General features: G+C 37.0%; 1 pseudogene; it reads left to right on the top strand.

Annotated features, from left to right (window-relative positions):
• Positions 1-19,535, top strand: LOC125586406 (annotated as a pseudogene).
• Positions 19,536-23,134: the final 3,599 nt, after the last annotated feature.

The raw sequence follows: 23,134 nt of genomic DNA, 5'->3' as shown, positions 1-23,134 counted from the left end.
TTCAATTAAAAAAATTTATTTTTATTTTTGTATTTATACTATTAAAAAAAAAAATTACCATCCCGCAACCACAAACGCTAGTTGGAACAAACTTTTGAATTTAAGAGGTTCAGAGCGATTTGAAGCGGTTTGAAGTGGTTTAGAGTGGTTTAAGTGATTGTTGCAAAACGCTAATAACCGCTACAAACCGCAAAAGATGTGTTTGCGGGTAATAGCGGAGAAACCAGTCATGCTCTTAGATTGTTATACTATATACCTAATTTTAAAAAACAAGTTTTATATCGTCTCATTTTGAATATTATCTAAATCAATAGATTTTTTAAAAAAAGCGTATAGAGAAAAAAGTAACAACACATTCAGAAACAAATGTTTATGATAGAAAAATAATTGGTAATTTATGTATTGAACTTCAAATTAATTCTTGATATGTATTGAAATTTAAATTATTATTCCAAGTAATTTAGTATAAATATTTCATTATAAAAGTAAAATAAACATTACAATAAGAAATAAAGATATTTTCTATTGTTTTTTTTCATTTAGTCATCCGCCGGCTCTTTGGACGGGTTTGCCCTAGTTTTCTATATATTTGTGTATATGCTGAGAAGAAAGAAAACCTAAAAGATGGATCCAAAAGAGAAGAGAAAAAAGCTTAGCACACCAGAACTCGAAAGCCCCTGTCTCTCAAAGAAGGATGTCGCAATCACAAATCCCTCTTTACACTCAAAGGTTGATGTGGGAGAAGCGATGAAGAAACAAAACGACGTGGCCATGTTCCTTACAGAGAAAGTAATCTCTGTCCTAGCCAGAAACTTTAACTTTGTCTTCTCTCCGGCATCAATCAACGCCTATCAAACCATGGTTGCCGTTACCTCCGAAGAACAAACACTCAGATCTTCCATCTTCTCCATCCTTAGGTCATCCTCTATCGATGAGCTCAACGCTGTTTTCCATGAAGGAGCAAACACCATCTTCGTCGATGGAAGTGAGGATGGTGGCCCTAAGATCTCGGGGATAAATGGAGTGTGGATGGATCAGTCCCTATCTGTTAGTCCTGTTGGATCAATTAAATGCCTTTGGGCTTTAATTAAATTGTGAATGAATATGAGATGGGCTTTAGATATAATAAACCCAAGGAAATGTCACTTAAATGGAAAGTGGTCATGGGAAAATATCCCACATCGGCCAAGAAGGGTGAGAGGGAGTAATATATATATGCTCATGTGTTATGAAGTGGTTAAACAGCTCAGTGGAAGAGAGAGTTCCCCACACATGCACTGGCGGAGCCATCCGGCTGGCTCGGCTTCGGCTTGGGCTTGAGTCTTAGGTCAGGAAAAAATTCTTTTTAGACCAAGTTAAGGAAATAGATTATATATCGACTCCATGTTCGTTCGCGAATACAATTTCTTATCTTTTTTGTATTCGCTTTTACAATCATCAATTTTCTTAACATATCACTTTTATTATATTGTTTATGTCAGTCCGGTTATCCAGCTTCTACAATCTTAACTCTAATTTAGCTTTCTATTTAAAGTGTTTGATCGGATTGAAAAATTGTTTAACAAGGATTTGTTAACGGTTTTTAGAACGATGTTTGCGATTTGCTTTGTAGCATTTCCGCGAAACGTTTCTTAATTATCTCATAAACGGTTTGTGTTTTGCTCTGTAGCATGATATCACTCAAATTACCCTAAGGAGGGATTTATACTCTCTCAAATAAGAGGTCGAGTTGTAGTACTTAGGGATCGAATCGACAAGGAGCTAGGGAACCAATTAGATCTAATAGTTATATGATTAATCTAGGCTAATAGTTTATAAAGCAGTAAATAAATATAGCAAAGCAGTAAAGCAGTAAATAAGTTGATTATTTCCACCCCACCGGCTTGGCTTTCCGAGTCGGTAGGACCTTTATCGTAGTTTAGTTATTATTGTTGTCAAAAAAAAAAAACAAGTTGAACAAGACAATTGTTCAGCTTGGCAGAGAGTTGTTTGATGGAAGGATGGTTTGCTAGATCTAGGGTTTATATTCAGGTAATCAGGATTATAATGATATAGAGGCTAATTGTTGCTTGCAAGATATTATAGAACTCAACTGGGAGTACAAATCTAACAACTTCCGTTGTATAGACAGTCTAATATCCAGATCTTGGATCTCAACTCTCGTTTATTGTCACAAGAAAGTGTCGATCGATTATTCTATAGGAATATCAATCGACACACCTTTCACAATATCGATCGATTAATCTATTGGATCATCGATCGATATTGCTTCTAGCAATCTTTACGATCGGGTTGAATATGTGTTCACTAGGGTTTCTAAATCAACTCTCGTATGTTTCTAGCAATCCTAGCTCAATAGAATTCAGTTCAGAGAAAAGACCAAGCATTCACAATTGTGCCTAATGATTCTAAGATCAGGATTCTAGTTCATGACTCTAGAACACAAGAAGTAAGAACAATCCTATGATGAATATCACAACTTAGTAGTTCTATATTTTGGGCTAATCCTTCATAACCTATCTGAACCCTAAACCTAACAGGTTGATCTATTCAGACATGAAGTTTGTCACAGAAATCATAGATGAATAGATGAAAAGCATAAATAATATAAAACCAAAACCAATGGAGTTCCAGGAGGCCTCTGATGTAGTTCCTCCCTTCTCTCCTCACTAAGAACAAGAATCAAAGAAAGCTTAAAGAGTGTATCCGTCAACAATGGCTTAGAAATAACATAAATAGGATTTCAGGTCGTCCAAGGGTATTCTGGTAATTTGTGGTTGTCTCTGGGCTTCAGTCGGTCATAAAATATGCCCAGCCCATATTCTGGTATCACTGTCGACCGACACAAATACTGTTTCATCGATCGACAGTCCTTCATCTCCTCGATAGCTTCCTCTCGCGAGGCAGACTAGCCACTCTTCAGTACAACGGGTATAACTTCTGCTCCAGGATGCTGATTGACTTAAAACCAGTGGCATTAGAAATCTAACTCAAAGCTCTATCTTGTGTCAAAATATGGGCTCAATCTAACGGTGGGAAGCTCTCCATCCATAGCTAAATATCTGACGCGTCTGTGCAGTTGTGCACCTCAAAAGGCTCCAAAATCACCATATTTCTCCAGCACGTACCTGAACCTGTAAATACTCTGAATAGACTCTATATAATAGTAATTAGTTATTAAAACACCTATATACCATGGCTAATAATGGGTAAAATCCATGGTATATCAACTCCCCCAGACTTACCCTTTTGTTTGTCCTCAAGCAAAACAGACGGGCAGTCTCTCTGAAAGAGGTTTGAAAACAGCAGGGACTCACATGATTTAAAATTTAGAATCAACACCTCTGCAATATTGCAATCCACATCTAATAAGTCCTAATCACAAAAGCACATTATACCATATCCCAGCTTAGCAACCAAATTCACCTAGCCAACAACTTAGCAAATCATGTCTGACATTCCCCTCTACCAACCTCATTTCTTAACATAAATAAAAGTACAGGCTTTATCTTGGGAGTATTGATCACAGGATGCTAGGATTTCAAACAAGTATCTGGATCTGCAGGTAAAAGTTAGTTCCTATCTTTTCTCTCTACTAATTTCTCTATTTAGTCAAAGTCTGCTTCCATTGCAGGATCATTGACCAAGATTGGACAAGCTTCCATGAATCAGGCCTTAATGGTGGTTGCCACCAAGTCATGTTCCCTTTTTTTGACCAATATCCAAGAATTCATGTGAATCGAACCTTGATGATTGCTGCCACCAAGTCTCGTTCGAATTCTTTTTGTTGGAATCCTTATGAAGCAAGCCTTAATGGTCGTAGCCACCAAGTCATGTTCGGATTCCACCTAACTAACACCTATTATATATATTTTTTTCTCTTTTTGTTTTTCTTTTTTCTTTTTTTTCTTTCTTTCTTTTTCGTTTTTTTTTTTTTTTTTTTTTGAAAATAAATATCTCTACCTATAAATCTAGGGTCGAAATAGAGAGAGAAAATGTGATAAATCTATACAAGGCTTTACCTTCCAGACTTGTTTGAAGAATCCGATCCCATGTATACCAAGCCCCAAGACAAGCAGTTGTGTCAGGTTTAGTGTTGGAGGTCAGCTTTGGTTCTTTCAAACAATCTCAGCAAGTGTGAATAGTTGACAGGTTGATCCACTTTAGTATCTTTAGTACTATCTGCAATTAGTAAGTCTAGAAAGGTGCTAAATAGTGGTTAGGTAACAAGAAAAAATCTAATAAGTTCATTATCCCCTTCTTGACTCAATAAAACTCTTTTGAAAACATTTTTATAAGACTCATGAACACACTAATATCTAGTAAATATCCCCCCAGACTTAAATTACATTGTCCCCACTGTATATCTAGTCGGAGTTATGGTGATAACATAAACATAAGTACACAATTTAACAAGTAAGAATGATAACCTGACCGGGTTAAGTGTCGATCGATGGAAAGGAGTTACCATCGGTCGCTGCAGGTGTTGTACTGTCGATCGATATCGACATGCTCTCATCGGTCGATTTAATAATCGTCTACTCAGATCTTTTTTTTCTTTTTATACCTAACTAAAGCACAATATTAGTAGAACCTCCCCCAAACTTAAACAACACTGTCACCAGTGTTATACAGTCTAAGATCGGTGGGGAAATAAATCATAATATCGATGAGAGTAGAATATGAGACTATATACACTTCGATGCATTGCTGTTCAGTCCGTGATTTACAAGACTTTTGTGTCCGTGATGCAAGATTACAAATCATGACATGAAGACAAAACATTAACACTTTGACACAACTAGAGGACAGTACCTCACCACTCTCGTGAAAACTACAAGAAAAACTACATCAACGCTCGTGACATCTACAACAACTCAATTCGTGACATCTCTCAACGCTCGTGACATCTCCACTCTCTCGTGTTCTGAACTTGGCTCCGACATAGGTTCTTTGAGTACTCTCTCACCTGCAATAACAAGAACAAGAACATGTTAAACTCTTGAACATAACCGCGCCAATCACCACATTTTAAACATAACAAGAACCGCGCGAAGAACAATAACAGGAACATTTAGCATTAATAAGCACAAGAACAATAGCAGGAACAAGTCACAGAACTACATTTAGATGCCCATTTTAAGAAACATAACAAGAAACATAACCATAAACAGAACAAGAGTCATAACAAGAAACATAACGATAAACACAACAAGACGCATAACAAGAAACATAAGCAGAGTTTTAGCCGACTAACTAGCTAGACATCAAGTAGACATCAAGTCAGTGATGAGTTTCTTCTTGAGGGCCTCTTCATACTCAGCTAGAGGTTCCTGCTTCCCAATAAGACTGTCAAGCAAACTCATCTTAGACAACCGTTCCTTCATCAACAAATCCTGCTGTTTGATTGTCCACATACTTTGAAACGCATTCAGAGAATTCTCCTCTACCACCTTCTTCTTAGAACTCGCCTTTGCGGCCTTAACACCCGGGGGGCGTTTGTTCTCAGTTGCTTGAGAGGCTGATGAGTCTCCACCGTCATCACACCTCATCTTCTTCGAACTGGGACGTTTAGCAGTGTCAAGGGCGCACCACTTCTGGTCGTTGCGCAGCTCCTTCCATGCGTGGTCAAGCATGAATCTCTTCTGGTGATTGTTGTAGAAGATTTGATGTGCTAGCTTGAGAACATCATTCTCGTTTTGGCCACTACTTTTCTCCCTAGTAGCAGCCTCATACGCTCCACAGAATTTGGACACAACGTCGTTGATCCTGTGCCAACGCTGCTTGCAGTGGGTCGGCTCTCTTTGTTCGCAGCCAGCATCAGTCCCTTGGCTCTCTCTGGTTGCCTCAAAGTAGGCAGCAATTCTTGACCAAAAGGCGCCTGATCTTTGCTTGTTCCCAACCACTGGGTCTTTGCTCGTGTTTAACCACGAGCTGATGAGCAAAATATCATCCTTTGGTGTCCATTTCCGTCGCTCTCTTCGCTCTGTAGCTGTCTCTCCATCAAAGTTAGAGGCTTCGGTACCAAATGAGCATTGAAATGGAAGTTGTGATGAAGATAGTTCAACACTATCTTCATTGTTTCCAAAGGAAAGAGTTTGTTGACTATTTAATAGTTCAACAAACTTTGAGCTTGAAGCAGACTGATTGGAATCCAAACGAAGGAAGAGGGATAGAAAAGAAAGAGCTGAGATTGTTATAGAATGAATAGGAAGAGAAGAGAAGAACACGGTTTTGGAATGAATTGAACAAAGAAGAGAAGCCAAGACTTTTATAGAATCAATAGAAGAAGAAACGCATTGATAGCCAACCATAACCGAGTTGACATATTTCTAACACCAACAAACACAAGACCATTCATTTCTATCTAACCACAAACCAATAAACAGCTATTTATTACCTAACCTAACACATAATTACCATTCAATTCATTTCACAGAAGAGATAGCAATCAAGGACAATCGCAACATATTTCTAATACCACAAACCACTATAGCAAACAAGAGATTGCAATGCTTTATCAAATTCAAACAGAGGAAAGACAATGGTATTATCCTACTCTCCAATTCAAACAGAGCAAAGACGTTTTTAAAAAGCAACAATAATGAAGAAATTAAACAGAGCACAATGGTATTATCCAACTCTCTAATTCAGTTCAAGCCACAATTAAATCCTACTCTCCAATTCAAACAGAGCAAAGACGTTTTTAAAAAGCAACAATAATGAAGAAATTAAACAGAGCACAATGGTATTATCCAACTCTCTAATTCAGTTCAAGCCACAATTAAATCCTACTCTACAATTCAAGACGTTTTTAAAAAGCAAGCGCAACCAAACTCACAATTAAATCCAACAGCAAGCGCAACCAAACTCACAAACAACCATCGAATATAAACAATGGTTTATCCTATTCAACAGACCAAATAGATTGATTTTATCCGATTCAAAAGATCAAAGACAAATGTTTTACCTTTTACAAACGATCATGGGGGTTTTTTCTGAGAGATAGGACGGCTCTCTCTGGATCGTGCCTCTTGATCAAACCATCTGAAGACACAAAGACAGACAAAATTACAACAAGTCAGTCGATTGAGCTTCTCTAGATTCAGGATGAAATACAACAATCTAAAGACATGCATGAATGAAATATTAAAACAGTGAGACATATGAACTCATCTTTGCCTTTCGATTTGCCGACGGTCACCGTTTGGCGACGCCTCCGACAGCAACCACGAGAGACATCTCGCCGTTTTCCTTGGTCGACGATAGCAACTGTTAGAGGGGACGCCGTTTTCCTTCATCTACATGAGCCACCGAGAAACCCGCCATTGGTTGAGTCGAGCCACCGAGAAGAAGAGATATCGCCTTTTCGTCTCCGGAGAGGAGAGAAGAAAAACAGAAAGAAAAAAAATGAAGAAAGAACGCGATGTCTCGCGAGACCACCGACCCTCTCTCCAATAACATCAAGCCACGTGGCTCAAGGGACCGTGCCTTCGCTTCCTTAATTAAGGGACGCCTCTTCATAATAAATGGGTTTTCCATTTAATTAAAATCACATTAATGCTAAGATCCCTTGTTAAGGGATTGCAATAAACATTGTCTTAGTTACGGCACTTTAATCTAATGACCCATAATTTATGTTAAAAACTTAAACGCATAATGATTACGGTGCCGTACGATTACGATGCTGTCTACATATGCACTGATCATGAACTTACACTTAAACAAGTGACCGTGCGTTTAAGCAACCGCATGATCCCGTGCGTTTAAACAAACCATGAACACTCTTTAAAATGGTTTCATCCGTATATGTTCATGAACTTGATGAAAACTAATTACAGTGAATTAATTAAATCTAGATTGGCTCTGATACCAAATGTAAGATTAAAACTTTTATGATTTCAATTATGAAATCTACCCAAGACCATATTCTAGTCTAGATTAATTCAACCCTAATACTTTCTAAAGAAGAAAGAAGAAACACTAACCTTATTTCACGCTTAATTTGGCTTGGTATTGGAATCAATTCACCAATTGATTTCTTCGTCTCTTTGACCTTTTCTTCAATAGTTTCTTTTGATGGAGAAGAAACGTTGAAAACGTCTTTTTCATAATCCATATGATCGACACTTTTATTGCGGTGTAAGAGTGATTCAACTTGTTCTCATAAGAGATACAAAGCTTTTATATTTATGAAAATATATCACTATGTTAAGAGACACAACTGTCCATAAACTTTTAACCACCACACTATATGTAATTATATATTGTATTATATTTCAGTAGTTATATACTTTATTAACTACCATACACACACATATAGTTACATATATACAATCATAAGAAAGACATATAAAATAAGGTAAGAGAGGAGGGTTATCAAAACACTCAAATTCTAATGTTGTTAATCAAAACCAATCCATCACGGTTTCGTCTTTTATATTAGAATCCATAACATTAAGGGAAAATTTGGATAAATGCACTTCAATAAGAATATAATTTGAAAAATACACCTTTTTTAAGCTTTTTTGAAAAATACACTTATCTATATATAAATTTATCAAATTGTCCAATCTTAATATTTATCAATTCCTATTAAACAATTTAAAAAAATATATATATTTTAAAAGAAAATCGTTAGAGATAGGGAATTATTTGTGAATCCACTGTTCAGAATTTCTTTTAACTCTTTCATCTACACAGGAAAGTAATCTTTCGATAAGACTTTAATGCAAGCAACACCATTTGTTTTCTGTGAAAACTGTCGGTATGTGTTTGTTCTTCCTCTGCCTTTCTTTTTCCATTACTTCCTTTTTGAATCTTGTACTCCATCTCTATATAAACAACATAAATTAAAAAATTTGTAAGATACACGAATCAAATCATTGGCTCAAACAGATTTATTGGATTTTCATGACACGTGAAAAAAGAAGAACAAACCGATGAATAATAATCAGTGCAATTCTTTTTCATATTCAAAATCAAAAAAAAAAACACATATCCGAATACATCATATTAGCTAGAACTTACTTGGCTCCGGTAGAGAAGATGAAAATTTTGTAGAGACAAACGTGACTTGCTTTTCTTTTTTAACAACGTGACTTATTTATATAAGTGAAGAAAATAAAATAAAGGGAAATCTGTATAAACTTCATAATAAAGTTAATACAAGTCATAATTCACATGCTTATCTTTGTTATTGTAAAATTTAAATGGTAAAATAACATATTTATCTCAACACACATATTTATCTAATTTTAATGATATTATTTTTATTAATTTCGAATTTATATATTAATTTCGAATTATATCTTGGGTAAAAAGGTCAATTCATAATTAAGGAAGTGTATTTTTCAAAAGTTAAAATAGAAAATGTAATTATCAAATTTCAAATCCGAAATAGGGTATTTTGCAAATTATCCCTAACATTAATATGAACTTAATCTTTATATTGAACAAATAGACACATAGGTCATATAAGAATATAAAATATTCTTACATGAAGTTGATAGATTTTGTGGCTGATCATCCGTTTCTTTTTTTGATAAAAGAGGACAGAAGTAGAACTATTATGTTCGTTGGTCAAATCTTTGATCCTCCCAAACCTTCTTCCGCTTAAGACTCGATTTGACCGGATTGCAGTTTTCTTTTGTTTTAGATTTTGTTTTAATCAACTTGCAACTTTGCTATAATAGAACCTATATTGGTTTTTGGCTGTTGATTTAGATGTTGCATTACAAAGAATATTGAAAAGATGACATCGTGTTATTTTCATTGATTTTTAATTAATTTTTGTTTCAAGATTTTAGTCACTTGGCGAATTGTTGAGACTAAATTTGGTTAGCAAGGAAATATACAAACTTGTGAGTCAAGCAATATCATTTGAAAGCTAAAACATAATTTGACACCATTTGTAAAGAATTTTTTTTATTCCTTAAATTTGACACCATTTGTAAGGAATATTTTTTCATTCCTTAAATTACGTCTAAATGATGATTAAGGAAATAAATGAAAATAGTTAATTCCTCTTCATTCCTAAAATTTGACACCATTTGTAAAGAATATTTTTTTCTCCAATGTTCCTCTTATTCCTTTCAATTTAAGGAATCATAAAACAAAATTATTCCTTAATAAATCCGGGAAAGAACATAACAAATAAGTATTCCTATTATTTTGTTTCTTTTCATTATTTTTCTCTTTGTTCCTATTATTCCTTTCATAGTCCAGTTAGAGCTATTGATCTTACCCAATCATATATATCTTTCTCCCCCAGTGTTATATGCTATATTTTCTTTTATTTACAGAGAATGCTATTTTTCTATATTTAAAGACAAATAGAACATTCCTCTATATATAAAAGAAAATATAGCATTGGTCTATTATAGAAATAATAGTCTTTTTTCTACTATTTCTCTATAATAGATATAATAGATGTATGCTATATATTCTACTAAGACCATCTCTGTTTTAGTGATTTTTTGTTAAATGAAAATAAAGATCTTGTTTAAGTGTATTCCCTCTGTAGTTCTTCTATTTATAGAATTTTTTTATATTTATCTCTAAATATATAGATAAATATAAAAACATGAACTTTCTCTTAAGCCATTTAAAACACCAACTTATCTTGAATAGCCACTTTAAACCTCAACTTAATTTAACTAAGCCAAATTAAAAATGACGTTAACTCGGGTAACAGATTGATTAGACGGGGTTAATCGCCATTTCCAATCTCTGTTAATTCCAAAAGACGTCATTTTGAATTTTTTTTAAAAATAGTATCTGAAAAGAATCGAACACGTGATCAAATCTACAATCGTTGTAAACTCAAACCACTAGACCACTTACAATTTTGTTAACTTGAATAAATAATATAAGATATTATTATCAAACCTCTAAATCATCTTCTCCCTAAATCCCTAAAATCCTTAAACACATGCGACTGGAGATGCAAGGATATGGATGGCAACGGACTGAGGAGGTGGAGAGGGAACTCGACGACAGGTTTTGGGAAGAACTACTGATGAACAAGGATGAAGATGAAGAAAAGAAGATGCTAATGTGAAGACATGTTAGCTAAGTTCTTGTTCGAAGCTAGTTATCAATAAATTAATGAAATACAAAGGAGATGTATAATATTAATAACAGTACCGCTCGAGCAATAAAAGCAAATAATGATAGAGAACCAGCAAGATCAACAATGATCGATTTAGGTATTTAGGTTGGGAGAAGATGATTTGAAAATTTAATAATAATATCTATTAGTAGTTATTCAAGTTAACAAAATTGTAAAATGGTCTAGTGGTTTGAGTTTAAAACGAGTGTAGCTTTGGTCAAAACGACGCCGTTTAGACTTAACAGAAATTAGAGACGGTGATTATCCCTGTCTAATCAATCCGTTACCCGAATTAACACCGTCTTTAATTTGGCTTAGTCAAATTAAGTTAAATTTTAAAGTGGTCATTCAAGTTAAGTTGATGTTTTAAATGGTCCAAGAGAAAGTGCATATTTTTTTTAACCAAATTTGAAAGTTAGTGATTTAAATAACCATTTTCCTTTTTTTTATAACACTAATAAAACTTAAACATATACATATGAAAATTAAAAAGTAAAGCACCAACAAAAAAAAATCTATATAATAAATTAAATTAAAATTTGGTTTTTTGAAATCTATAATTAATATATTCATAAAAATAAATTAAAAAAAATCAGATTATGAAATCTTAGCACATTATATACGATAACTTGAAATTCTGGTTGAGTAGCTTGGCTCTCAAGGGAAGATAGAAACTTTTGCGTCAAACTTTATAAAATAACTACTAAGATCTGAATTATTGGGTAAAATTGTTATAAAAGTAATGGAAAATTCTATTTTTATTCATAACATAGAGGTTCCTTATATAAGAGATTACACCGTCATAGATAAATGGAAAGATTACAAATCATAATCTCTTGGTTATGAGCCATCCACAATCTGGTTCATAACACTCCCCCTTGGATGCCATAACCATTTAGAGCTTGTAATGTGCTTTAATGTTGCCTCATTAAAACCTTACCAGGAAAACTCAATTGGGACAAAACCATGGTGAAAGAAAAAGAGTACAACACACATTACTCCCCCTCATTTGGACATTACTGAAGGTCCCTTGGACCTCTCCAATTTTTTGCAATTCGTGGGTGGTGAAGATCTTGAGCAGAATATGCTTCGTCCTCGAACATGATAGTTTGTTCTTCTTTACCATCGGTCATGCCACAATCTGATCGAACATATTGATTCATCAACCTCAAATACCCACACACGAAATCTTGGATGATGTTGCTGTGATATGCGTGTACCACCATGTGTAAAACATAACCTGTCTGAAAACAAATCAACAAAACCAAATAACCCCTCTTTGGGCTGGTTAGTATAAAATAAACCAAAATCAAAAGCTTCTTCATCGTCCTTCTTATTGACCAATAAGATCTGTGTCTAAAACAAGACTTCTGCATCGTCCATCTCAGGACTAAATGGACTTCTTTATTGTCCACCTTTGGACTGAATGGATCAGTGTCCAAAACAAGTGATCTCACGCCCATGAACTAGATAATGGGTGAGACTGGTCCATATTAAATCTCTTGAGTACCCTTTTTCTGTACATACTATTTGATGCACAAGGATTTCATTGTTAATGTACTCAAGCTGTAATCTTAAACAAAACTTTGTTTTTTTTTTTTTAAAGATCTTTCATCTCAAACTCTTTCTTGATATATTCAACTGTTTGGGAAATTGTATCCAGAGGTTCCTAGGATATTCAGATCATATACTTTGATGATTATCAATATTTTTCTCGAGAAATTACTGTACTTTCAGCTCAATACCCTCTAGTACTTTCATTATCCAGTGGACCATATAAATATGCAGTCACTACATCAACTTGCTGCAAGTCTAATTTTCTCTCTTATATAGCCAGACTTATAAGAAATCTAAAAGTAGTTGCATCTACCACATAGGAGTATGTCTCCTCATAATCTATTATTGGTCTTTGTGAGAATCCTTGTGCAACATCAGCTTTATATCTCACGATTTATATTTCTCACAAGACCCATTTATATCCACTGGTTTTAACATCATATGGCGTCTTAATCATATGGCCAAAAACGCCTTTCTTCTTTAAACTATTTAACCCCACGTTTCCATTCAATCCAATCTGTTCTACGAGTGCGCACTGTTATATTGACGTGGTTTCATGATCCTCGCTTATATTCATAAATTCAAGTGCTACCTTGTATGCAAATAAATCATCTTATGTTGACATTCCTTATTGGTTCCATTATGTTCCAGACATGATATAATCGATTGAGATTCATTATTATCAGGACCTTTAATACTTTGCAGCTTGGCGTCCCAAGCTACATTGTTTGGTACCTGTACCTTAGAGCCGGCCGGCCTTATCTCCATGTCGGGATGGTTTCCTTAGCAACCTCGGATTTGGATTTTGATTATCATTCTCTGCACATTTCTTTTGTTTCTGAGGATTCTTATCTTTTGGAACCTATTGGTCTACCACGTTTCATACGTTGTCTAGACTCTTTAGCAACTTGATTGTGTCTCTTCTTGGACATCAAATTCGTTGGTGCTTTACAAGCTGGTTTATATATGACTTAGTCATTCTTTTTCGGGTCAGCAAATGTGTCTGGCATTTGATTAGCTAGCTTTGTAAATGTATAATCTTTGGACGTCTATTTCACATTCTTTAGTCCGAGGATCTTGCCAAGACATTGATGGTTGATTCCATTCTATTTCTTTTACCATTCTTTTACCAGCTTTATTATTTTTTTCTCCTCCTGGTCTTAAAATAATCTGTGTACATGGCCTCAAATATAATCACTCATAGTTGGCTCAAAGTACTTTATTATTGTGGGAGAATCATATCCAACATATATCCACATCCTTCTTTTGAGGTCTCATCTTAGTTCTCTCTGGTGGAGCAATTAGTACATAGACAGCATATCCAAATGTCTTATGATGGGGTATGTCTGGCTCTTGACCCGTTAATAATTGTGATAGGGGATATCTATGCTCACTAAATGGCCTGATGTATATTAACTTAGGTGCATGTAAATTTTGTGTGGCCCAAGCTGTGAATGAGAGTTTTGACCTCATAAGTTATGGTCTATCAATCTGCTATTTGCGTTTTAAAAGATTTCGGCCAAGCCATTCTTGGTATGGACATGTGTCACGGAATTGTCCACACTTACCCCCATGGACATACCATAATCATTTAAACGCTTGGGACATGTATTCACCAGTGTTATCTAGACATATAGTCTTTATTATGAAAAAGGGGCTCGTAGCCGTTTTACTGGTGATGGCCTAATGAGTTTCTCTTGTGTACGTGCTACACACGTGAGATTCTTTGGGATAACTCTTCTTATCTTTTAATGTGTTCCTTTTGAATATCAATTTTCGCATCATGTTTGGACCAGGATGGCCAATCCGGTCGTGCCATAAAGTGTATATTTTCGCAGGCTTTTAGCCTCTATCATACTGATCTATGCATAGTCTAGGCCAGTAGAGAATGCAAGTATAGTCTTTAGGACTTATTATGGCCTTGGGCGGTTTTATACATATATCTGAAGGAACTCTTTGTTTCCTTCCCCCATTGTTTCAATATGGAAACCATTCATTCTTATATCTTTAAAACTCAATAGGCTGCTCTTGCTCTTAGAGCTGGCTGAATATAAGGCATCACTGGTTTTTAGATGCATACCCTTAGGCAATAATATATTAGCCTAGCCATAGCCTTCTTTCAGACTGGCGATACCTACTTTAGTACTAATATTGGTGTTTTTCAGTGTACTCATATAGAAAAATCATTCATTCATTTAATCTAAGCAGACAATGTAATAGAAATAAATTCAAGGAGATAAAAATCAGGGAAACCATACAAGCAAAACAATCACATAAGTTTGATGTCGAAATCAGATTATCAACTTGATTCTTTTAGGCAATCATAAGTCTCATATTCCATAAGATCATCTTGATCATGTTCGAAATTATTTTCACCATCTTTATAGACCAAGTGGGTTTCAGGATTCTTCCCTTTCAGACTCTCATTGATAGAGGTCACAAAAATGTTTGGGATTCCTTCATATCTTAGCCCAATGGTTCCCCATTCAACATCTATGGCACACTGATTTGGTCGAGCTTTGTGGTTTAAAGGATATACCACAGCCACTGCCTTGACCATGGCTCAAATTGGGTTGATACCCACAGCCTCTGCCATAGTGATACCCACGGCCTCTGCCATAGTGATTCCCACGGCCTCTGCCATAGTGATTCCCACGGCCAAATGTGTTATAGTGGCCATGGCCACGTCCTTTCCACCCTCCACGGCTATGACCGTGTGGTCTATCATTCTGGACGTGGTTACTTTTTTTTTCTTCTGCGGCCTTATTGGTATCATGTAATGGGGTTAATCCAGGAGGTCTCAATTCACTGTTTCTCATCAGTAATCCATTATTTTGCCCAGCTAGCAATAGACTCATCCACGGACTTATAGTCCTGGATTCTGGGATTCCTCCAATCAAATAGGGCATTTGGTAATAACACCGTTCTTTGGTGATCATATCTCGATTTTTTTTAACTCTGTCCAAAGGTCTAGAGGATTCTCTATAGTCAGATACTGATCTTTGAGACTCTTAATAAGATGATGGCTAATAATTAATATTGCTCTGTATCAATCTTTCTCATTTGGCATTATTGCCTTCTATGATACATTCACCAAGTCTTTTTTTTTACTTTAGGATAATCTTTGTATCCAATGCCCACCGTAAATAATTATCTCCAGAGAGATTTAGGGCAGTAAAATCCAGGTTGATTTTCGACATCTCAAATCATATATCACTCAATATTTAGGTATAATTTTCATGCGGCCTTACTCTTAAAAACAATCAATTCGGATTTCAATCTTATGAGGAAAATGAGACTATCAATCTTAAAGGTATTTAATCAATCAGTCAATATCTAGCAAGTTTCAGCAATACTATTTCTATGTGCTCATAATATTATGGTTTATCAAGACTAGCAAAAACGGATTCAATTGATCATGCAATTAGGGTTTAACAATCAATGGATTTTAGCAAGACTAGAAAAAAGATTTATTAATCACTCAATCAGTTTCAAGGCTGATTTTAGCAATACTAGAATATAGATTTCAAGCATGAATTTCAATGAATCAGTTTCAAGGCTGATTTAGCAATATTAGAATATAGATTTCAAGCATGAATTTCAACGAATCAGTTTCAAGGCTGATTGGTATTTAGCATAAACCATGTGTAAATAATTTATCTAGTATCCGAATTTATCAAACCTCAAAAACATATAATCAGATCAATCAATTTAATCGAACTTAGCATACAATCTTAAACCTCAAGACATTAGATTTTATCATGAATCTATCAACCTAGCATACGGATTCTCAATGCTCAAAGACATCCAAATCAGATCAATATAACCTATCATACGGATTATTTAGGGTTTCTATTTAAAACAGATCAGATTACAAAACTATCAATCCTAGCAAATGATATTAAACCTCAAGAACCATGCAATCAGATCATTCGGATTTTAAACAAGTAAACCTCAATCAATCTATCAACCTATCGGATTATATAAGCAAAGCAAGCTAGCAACCTATCGGATTCAATCAATGTTTTAACAGGCTGGTCGGTTTAAACAATTTTAAATCAGATGAACAATTAACCAAGTAGGATGAGAAAATAAATCTATCAATTTAACGGTCAAACAATTATAGCAACTTAGCATCAGATTCAATCAGATTTAAAACCTCAATGATCAAAACCGAAAACAGTTTTGATTTCAAAATATTCGATTAGGGTTTTAATATGTGATTTGATAATTATAGTATAATTATTTCTGATACTTATATTATTTAGGGTTTATAGATATAGGGTTAGGGTTTATCGGATTTTAACTTGTAAAAACCGATTTGGGGTTTTAATCATGTAGGAACATGATTTAGGGTTTGGGGTATCGAACTTTTAGAGCTTCAATTTACTCAATTAGGATTTTTGATCTATTATCCTATGGTTTTGATTCATAAAGATTAGGGTTTTAGGGTTTCATTCTTTATCAATCAATCCATGTTCGATTAGAGGTTCTTAGGTTTTGAATTACCTTTTAACCTTAAATGATTGTTGAATTGGACCACCAAAGGAGTTGAGCCACGAGCTGGACACGAACGGGACGCGAGCTGGAATGGATCGAGTCGCTTCTATCGGGTCGCGGACATCCTTTGTTGCTTGATCGGGAACGCCTTGATCGTCGGACGCGAGCTGACTGATGATGTCGCGAACGAGGAAGAGGTTGCATGCTGGAGCTGCTCTCGAGTCGCGAACGTCTGAGCTAGGATCAGGAACGCCTTGGGCTGAAGCTAATCGGGGACGCGAGCTGGAACAGATGCGGGAACAAGAGACGCGATCGGGGTTTAGGGTTCGTCGGATCGACGGCTAGGGCTAGGGTTAGGGTTTTAGAGTTTTTCGATTTGGGTATTAGCTTAGGAATTTAGAGTTTCGTGCTGATAACGTGTTATAAAAGTAATGGAAAAGTCTATCTTTATTCATAACATAGAGGTTATTTATATAGGAGATTACACCGTCATAGATAAATGGAAAGATTACAAATCATAATCTCTTGGTTATGAGCCATCCACAATCTGGTTCATAACAAAAATCAATTTTCCGTATTTCAGTTTTCAACTCTGACAATTAAATCTACATATATGAAAAGGTAAGTACGCATAGCATCAAAGAAAAACTACTATATAATAAAAAGTAAATCACATAAAAATTAGATTTTCAAATTCCATAAATAACGTATTTACTTTTCAGCCTATTCTGTTTCTCTCTCTATATATAAATATACGTCAGGCATGTATGTCATGTGTGCTCACAAAGAAATAAACAATGGATCCAAAAAAGGAGAAAACAAAAGCTTATCACATCTTCAGAAACAGAGAATGCGTCCATCTCAAAGATGGAGCGAAAGAAGAAAAAAAAAACAAAAACTCAGCAACTCGCAAGTATTCGCAAGTCCCTCTCTCTCACAGGAGGAGTTGCGAGAAGCGATGAAGAAGCTAAACGATACAGCTTTGGTCCTTACGAGTAAAGCAATTGACGCCGACGCAAGAAACTCTAACTTCGTCTTCTCTCCAGCGTCAATCAGCGCCGCGCTCACAATGATGGCTGTTACCAACGGCACCCATTCCGACGAGCTTAACGCTGTCTACAAGGAGATCGCTACCGTAGTCTTAGCTGACGACAGTGCCAGCGGTGGCCCCAAAATCTCAGCTGTTAATGGTGTATGGGTCGAGCAATCACTCCCGGTTGATCATTTGTAAATACTTTATACGTTCTTGAATACAAACTGTTATATTCTAAAACGAAATCTCTGCTTCCTCAAGCTTATTTATTTTTACAGAACATATTAATTAACTAAATTCTAAACATAAAAAATAATAATAAAGTTCTCTGATCTCCAAGAATAAGAGAAGATTAGTAGTACTAGGACTGCGAATTTAGAGAACGTAGTGTATATAGAACTTGCACATATATCAGTTAAGTTAAATAAAATGATTATGGAATATTTATGCAATTAACTGAATTTAAATGACATGTTTTTATTTTGAAGGCTGAAGAAGTGCGGATAGAGCTAAATAAATGGGCTTCAGATCACACTAATGGTCTCATCAGAGACATTCTTCCTCCTGGATTCGTTACAAGCAAGAGCGTTAAGGTTTGTGGAAACGCATTATACTTCAAAGGAGCCTGGGAAAAGAAATTCGACATGTCCTTGACGAAAGATAAAATGTTTCACCTCCTCGTTGGAAAACCAGTGCGTGTGCCTTTTATGAGCAGTCATAAAGACCAATACATCAAGGCTTACGATGGATTCAAGGTCCTTGGACTACCATACAGACAAGGCCGTAATGATGATACCAACCGAAAATTTCGATGTATTTCTATCTTCCGGACAAGAAAGATGGGCTGAATAATCTTTTGGAGGAAATGACAGCAACTCCTGGATTCTTGGATAGTCATATTCCGAAATACAGAGTTGAATTTGGCGATTTCAGGATTCCAAAATTTAAATTCTCTTTCATGTTTGAGGCTTCTAGGGTTTTTAGTGGAGACGTTTTGATGCAAATAAACCATAAAAGCTTGTGTCGAGATTGATGAAGATGGCGCTGAAGCTGCAGCTGTCACTTATGTGGGACAGAAGGTAAGCTTGTGCCGTAATTGGACATTTATCTTCACCTTATTAAGAACTTGACATTTATCTTCACTTCTATATTTTAGGATTTTCACACTTATTAAGAAAATATATCAAATTTTAGTTACCAATACATTATTTTCCATAATCAACTATTTCCCACAAGTTTTCACCAATATAATTTTAATAAATACAATTATATTTTTTGAAGTTTATAATTTATATTTAATTTATGCATTGGAAATATGAAAAATGTATCTTTTTGAAACTATTGGCCAAGTTTTAGGATTTACATTTATTTCCTAACTTGAAATATTTCAGAACTTGACATTTATCTTCACCTGCAGAATAGAAGATAACCCGTCGTAACGATTGAGCTCAATTTCGTATAAAATCGTAAGTGGACTTGTAGCCGCGTTTTGGACCCTTTCGGGCCATTTTCCGACTTAAGCGTTTTTACGATTTATCGAAAGAGCGCTTCCGAAACGACGTCGATTCCGAAGTAAGCTTGAATTTTCTCGTATAGTGGAGGCAGTTCGAGGTGTTTAGTTAACTGTTGCCATTTTATACGATCAATTCGAACTTCTTACGAGAAAATGAGTTCTTAAGGTTTTGAAATCGTAAAGTTCCAACGGTGACTACGATTGGGACGAAACAAGAGCAGGTTCGATCCAATCTCGAAGGAGGTAGCTACGAAAACGGGACGAAGGCAGGCTAGTTGATCCAACTCACCGAACAGGCGAGTCGGACGGCTAGCTCGATCAAAATCGCCGAACGGGCGAGTTGGATGGCTTGCTCGATCCAACTCGCCGAGGCGAGTTGGACGACGGTTGTTTCGCTGTTCGGGATCTGTTTGTCTGAGGCCTGAAGTAACCTTTCTCGAAGACTTATCGTGTGAATTTTTTTCAGAGTTGTTAAGAAACTCGATTTAGTTTTTCCCACTTTTCTTTTGAATTTTTTCTTTCATTTTCAAAGAGGACATTTTCCGGGAAGTTTTCTGACATTGATTCCGTCGTGACCGCTTTTGACTCCAGCAGTTAGCCTCCCAGCTCGTTAGAATCATGGTGTTCTTGCGAGCGGTTTAGGCATGCCGGGTAAGTTAGGCGGAATCAATGTCTGAAAGTCTGAAGGTGAATAGTGGATTCTCTTGCCTATAAGTATGTGGAGTAAGTTTTCATATTCTTTACTTGCTCATTTCCACAAACCTTTCTCTCAAGACAGAAAGATCCCTTTCTCTCTTCTCTCCCCTTTGTAAGGAATTTTTTTTTTTAACAATCATGTTTCCAAGGATAAAAGCTTCCACCAAATCTCGTCACGATCGTTCGGTTCCCGATGGCTCTAGCTTGCAACATGACGATGTTGTGCCAAAGGTGGAGTTTGCGGAACACTCAGTTGATCCTGCGGAGGTCAAGGCGTACTGGGAGGCCAAGGGTGAAGTAAATCCACCTAGGCCCGGGACATGGGTTCCTTCTCCGTTTCACTCTGACCCCGTGGATGGTTGTCAGAGCAAGAGCTGTCAGAATGGGCTTGCCGCCATTCGGAGTTTCTGCAGAATTCCGGAGGCAGTCGAGTTTCGTCTCCCAGAAGCTGGGGAAGTCGCCGAGTTCCCGCCTGATAGTTACTTTACGTGTTTTGAAGCGTACTTAATGCAATGCCACTTATGGTTTCCTCTCCCAGAAGCTGTCGTGCGGCTCTTCGGTCATTTTTGGTTATCGATTGGTCAGGTCAACCCGTGCGGTTTGCAGTACCTTGTTGGGATTCTGGTGCTGAGTTACGAACGGGGCATGACCCTTGACGTTGATCATCTCGAAGGCCTGTTTATGTCTCGGGGGAATTCGGACATAGTACAGCTGCTTCCTCGGAATAACATGGCGATCGTAAAGGGATTTGCGTCGAACTTCCATTCTTGGAAGAAGCATTTCATCTTTGTATGTGTCAACAATGCATCCGTTGAAGAGAGTTGCATTCCCATCTTTAGGACCAGATGGGGCCGGAAAGGTATTCCCGATCGGATACACGCTAGTTTTGGTTTTGATGATATTCAACCTTACGCATTTTTTTCTTGTTTTGTAGTGACTAATCCTCTTCCCTCGACTCCGGATGACTTGCTCACCGTTAGAGACTTACTCTATGGTGGTCCATTCAACTGGGCCTCATTCACTCCGAAACGGGTTCGTCGTGCTGTCGCCCCTCCATCGTTCTCGGCTGCAGCCGGATTTAGCGGTCGTAGAGGGGGCAGAGTCGAGCATGGACATGTTCGTTCCGTATGAGGCTCCGGTAGAGAGGGAAAGGTCGAGGACCCGCAAAGACAAACATGTTATTGTCGATGACGACGTGGCTCTCGGACAAGGCTCTCCTACTGACAACATACTCAGGGATTATCTCAAAATTCAAGCAGGTGGGAGCGGCGGTGACCGAATTGACCACAACGAGCTGCTCGACTTTGACTTTCCCCCGACCGAGGGTGGGTCCGGCAAGGTGCTGGAGTTTACCAAGGAGTCGAGGATGGTCAATGGGGTAATTTTGCGTCCTTGAGCGTTTTTTTTTTGTTACGGTCGAATTTTTATTGAGTTCGAGAGTTTTCGCAGGGCCTCCTCATGATGAACCGAGCCCTTAACGTGAGCAGCCAGGAGGCTGGCATGGCTCAATTCAGAGCCGAGATGGCTGATATGGAGATTGCCCGTCTAAAGGACGAATTGAAGTGTTCTCTTCGTCATGAGAGAGGGTCAGCTGCGACGAAAATTTGTCGTGCCTATAGGCGAGGAAAGAGAGAGATGGCCGAGGTTATGAAGAGCCATCGCGACAGTTTCTCGTGCGAGTTTAGAGAGCTTAAGGAAAGTTATCAAGCTCTCGGAGATTATCGCGAGTGCTGTGGTACTGTGGGCGGATTATTCCTCACGCAGGCTTTTGACTATTCATTCTCTGTCGAGGATGCGAGGCAAACTAGGCGCATGAACGAAAGAGACAGGGATTTCGCGATTTCTCAGATCGAGGAGAGGATTTCGAAGCAACGGGAACCTATTCATGTTTCTCCCGACACGGTGGAAGCTGAGATGGGAGCCCCCAATGAGATGGGCGAAGTGAACCAGCCAATGGCTCCCTTTGATGTCAATGACTACTCGATGGGGGGATCGATGACTGGGTACTTCGATTTCGACGGTTGATCGAAAAGCCTTTCGTGACTTATTGGGAGAGTGTTCCCCTATCTTGTAATATATTTCCATTGTCTGTTTGTTTCCGTCCAGGTGCGGCCGTGCTTTATGTAGTGGGACTGGCCGTGTGTGGCTTCGAATCCCTTACGTTTTACCGGTTTTTGAATCATGATTTTATAAAAAAGGATTACGAAGATGTCTGGATTTTTGTTAAGTGTAGGGGAAGGATCCAAGTTGTCATCTCCCTCCTCTCCCCGTTTTTGTGGATCGTCGTCCTGTTCGTTGCTCGTTCCGAGATATTTGAGAAATTCTCAAGGCTTCGAGAGCGTTTATATGCGGACGAAGAGACATGCTGTCAGGATCTCGTATCTTTTCGATATCATGCCTTGAGACGTTAGAGACCAGTGTGCTGGTTTTAGGGCAAGACCTAGGTCTAATCATGGCTTTACGGGGTGCGATGACACTTCGACTTACGTTTTCCGTAACGTTTTCGACCTGATTCCATCCCACTTTAAAGTCCGCGATATGTTCTTGGCTTACGTGACTTTTATGGTAGGAATCGAGCATCTCTTCGAGGACAATTTTTAACTCTCTCGAAAATGCGGACCAAAATTTTGGATTTCTTTTATAGCGCGCTATTTATCCTAGTCGGATGTAACAGGATCTACCATTAGGATGGATCTAAATGTGTTTGTTTAGGACGGCTAAA

The sequence above is a fragment of the Brassica napus genome, chromosome C4 (assembly GCF_020379485.1).
Source record: "Brassica napus cultivar Da-Ae chromosome C4, Da-Ae, whole genome shotgun sequence".
NCBI lineage: Eukaryota > Viridiplantae > Streptophyta > Magnoliopsida > Brassicales > Brassicaceae > Brassica > Brassica napus.
Note: the sequence above shows the minus strand (reverse complement) of the source record. Positions and strands in the feature narration are given on the sequence as shown.